Raw genomic sequence first — 3,171 nt, 5'->3', positions numbered from 1 at the left:
CTAACCACAGATCTCCTAATAGATGAAAGGGCTCATCAATTACAAAATTATGTCGTCAATCTAGGACAGGTGCAAAGGCATGCTGCGAATATGGAAACAAAAGGCTTCCCTTCCCATATGGGAGAAAAATTCTGTTTCAGCTCAGCTTGGGATTTAGTCTTACTAAAGACATGGGAGGAAGTTCTCCAGCTGACCAGCTTTCCCCAACGTGGAAAGGATCACAGCAAGGCCACCCGAGCTCTCCAACAGACCTTGAACACCAAGGGATTCACAGGTAGGTACACCTGTGTGGAAGTAAAGCTGTTGCTTATTCTGGTAGCCCAATCTGAGGCTGGGGGAGGTGGGCGCGGGGTTATTTTAGCGTTGGGGGAGCACTGGCACTGTCGCTGCTCCTCTGCTCCTCCTCGCTTTTCTCCTGGCGCCCTAGTCCCGCAGTGGCCATGAGGGAGATCGTGCTATCGCAGACCCCGCAGTGCGGGAACCAGATCCACACCAAGGTTGGTGGCCGTGGCTCTGAGGGCCCAGCGCAGGCCTGCCGGGTGGCCCGGGAAGATGTTGGCAGTGGCAGGAGCTGTATTGAAGCCCCTGGGCTCCCTGCCTGGGTGGCGGTGGACCTAGGTGGCTGGCTAGGTAGCCAGGGCGGACCTCCAGGGATCCAGAGGCCTGGGGTGGGGTTAGGAGAGGGGCTGGGGATAGAAGAGGGGCTGGGGAGCCTCAGGACTCCGCGGCCTCCGTGACTCAGCCCTGGCCTGTCTGGCCCCTCCTGTCTCTGGCAGTTCTGGGAGGTGATCTCTGATGAACAAACCATCGACTCTGCTGGGACCTCCCACGGGGACAGGGACCTGCAGCTGGAGCGCCTCAACGTGTACTACAACGAGGCCAGGTGTGAGACCCCAGTTCTTCCCCCACCGCCCTCCTGGGAATGGCGGCCCTCCGCTCGCTGATGCCCTCCCGCTCCCGTCAGGTGGCCGGTACCTGACCCGCGCTGTGCTCGTGGATCCGGAGCCGGGCACCGTGGACTCTGTGCGCTCGGGGCCCTTCGGGTGGGTCTTCAGGCTGGACGACATCTTCGGTGAGCTGTGAGTGAGGACTGGGGTGGGGCTCCTCAGCCAGGGCAGCTCAGATTCACAGAGTGCCCCAAGGTCGTCGCTGTGGGAACTGTGGAGCTAGGGCCCCTGAACACCTTCGTATCCTGAGTCACTCAATCTCCTCCTAAACGGGCTTTGGCAGGAAGGCCCAGCTGTCTGCCTGAGATGGAGCTGCTGATGCAATCTTTCTGCAGGGAGCTGAACTGGGGGCAGAAGCTGCTGCTTTCCTTGGGGATGGGCAGGAGCCACCTGCAGAAGGTCTGTTGTTAGGCTGTCTCAGGTTCGGCTCATGACTTAATTTCTAACAGGGGACGCTGCTATCCTTTAGCTTTGGGGGAGGGAGGTCCACCTGCTCCACCTGCAGGGTGAATGGTGCTTTCACCTCACACGTGATACTTGGCCCTTTTTTGCGTTGTGGTGGCCCCTGATGACTGTATATCTGGCCATCCAGTGACTTGCTGTACTGTCTTACAGGTCAGTGTGGGGCCAGGAACAACTGGGCCAAGGGGCACTACACAGAAGGTGCAGAGCTGAAGGCATCGGTGATGGATGTTGTGAAAAAAAAAATCAGAGCTGTGACTGCCTGCAGGGTTTCCAGCTTACCCGCTCCCTGGGTGGAGGGACTGGATCTGGGATGGGTACCCTTCTCATCAGTAAGATCTGGGAGGGGTACCCAGACAGGATCATAAACAGTGTTCTGCCTTTGCCCAAGGTGTCAGACACCATGGTGGAGTCCTACAGTCCCACCCTCTCAGTCCACCAGCTCATAGAAATTGCAAATGAGACCTTTTGCATTTATAGCAAAGCTCAGTAGTTCTGCATGACATCTGTTCCAGAACCCTAAAACTGCCCACGCCCACCTACGGTGACCTGAATCACCTGGTGTCTGCTACCATGAATGGGGTCATCACGTGCCTGCGCTTCCCAGGCCAGCTGAATACTGACCTGCAAAGGCTGGCCATGAACATGATCCCATTTCCCCAGCTGTGCACTTCTTCATGCCTGACTTTGCCCCACCGACCAGCCGGGGCAGCCAACAGTACCGGGCCCTGACTGTGGCTGAGCTCACCCAGCAGATATTTGATGCTAAGAATATGATGGTTGCCTGTGTAGCCCCGTCATGGCCACTACCTAATGGTGGCTGCCATTTTCAGAGGTTGTGTGTCCATGAGGGAGGTGGATGAGCAAATGTTCAATATTTAAAACAAGAACAGCAGCTACTTTGCTGACTGGCTCTCACAATGTGAAAACGACCATCTGTGCCATTGCACCCAAGGGGCTAAAAATGTCAGCCACCTGCATCGGCAACAACACGGCCATCCTGGAGCTGTTCAAGTGTGTTCCAGGCCTTCCTGCACTGGCACACGGGTGAGGGCATGGATGTGATGGAGTTCACCAAGGCCGAGAGCAACATGAACGACCTGCTGTCTGAGTAAGCAGTACCAGGATGCCATGGCCAAGGAGGAAGGAGGTGGTCTAGAGCCTGCCTTTTCTGGGTAAAGAGGGGAAGCGGTGTGGATTCTCTAGTGTGTTCTGATAGCCATGTGTCACTACGCACTTATTGTTTGTGTCTTCACATCTCCTCTTGTTGCATTTTAAAGCATTTTCATAGTATGCAGTTTTGCCTAATAGAGCATTCTCTTAGCATCTGCTTTCACCTGCACTTTCTATAGGTATTCTGAGTACTGCTGGCAGATGTAATTGTGCTGCAAGGTTACAGCTGACTTGGGCTTCTACGCCCAGGAACAAGCATTCCAGTGATTCCTGGCGAGGTTAGTATGGGCTATGGACATGGTAGGCATGCTTCACAGGAGCTTGAACCTGCCCTGGGCCTTGGTCATCTGCTCAGTAGGGAACCTGCTTCCTGAAGGCAACCCTGGCTTCTCCTCCACAGGACCAGCTGGTCTCTGTAACTTAAAAGTGGCCAGTGCTGCCCACCCCCACCCTACTTCCAAAAGGGTTGGGCAATTCTACCCCAAGGTGGCACCTTGGAGACAATGTAGTAGCACTGCTGGTCCTGAACCAGCAATAAAGGGTGGTCAAATAGGGGGCCAGCTATCCCTTCCCCATGGCGTGGGTGTGT

The 3,171-nt window shown here is 55.5% G+C and overlaps 1 pseudogene; it reads left to right on the top strand.

Annotated features, from left to right (window-relative positions):
* The first annotated feature begins 440 nt into the window (after positions 1-440).
* Positions 441-2,520, top strand: LOC111536988 (annotated as a pseudogene).
* The last annotated feature ends 651 nt before the right edge of the window (positions 2,521-3,171 follow it).

The sequence above is a fragment of the Piliocolobus tephrosceles genome, chromosome 1 (genome assembly GCF_002776525.5).
Source record: "Piliocolobus tephrosceles isolate RC106 chromosome 1, ASM277652v3, whole genome shotgun sequence".
In the NCBI taxonomy this organism is placed as follows: domain Eukaryota; kingdom Metazoa; phylum Chordata; class Mammalia; order Primates; family Cercopithecidae; genus Piliocolobus; species Piliocolobus tephrosceles.
This window is presented reverse-complemented; position numbering and strand designations above follow the sequence as displayed.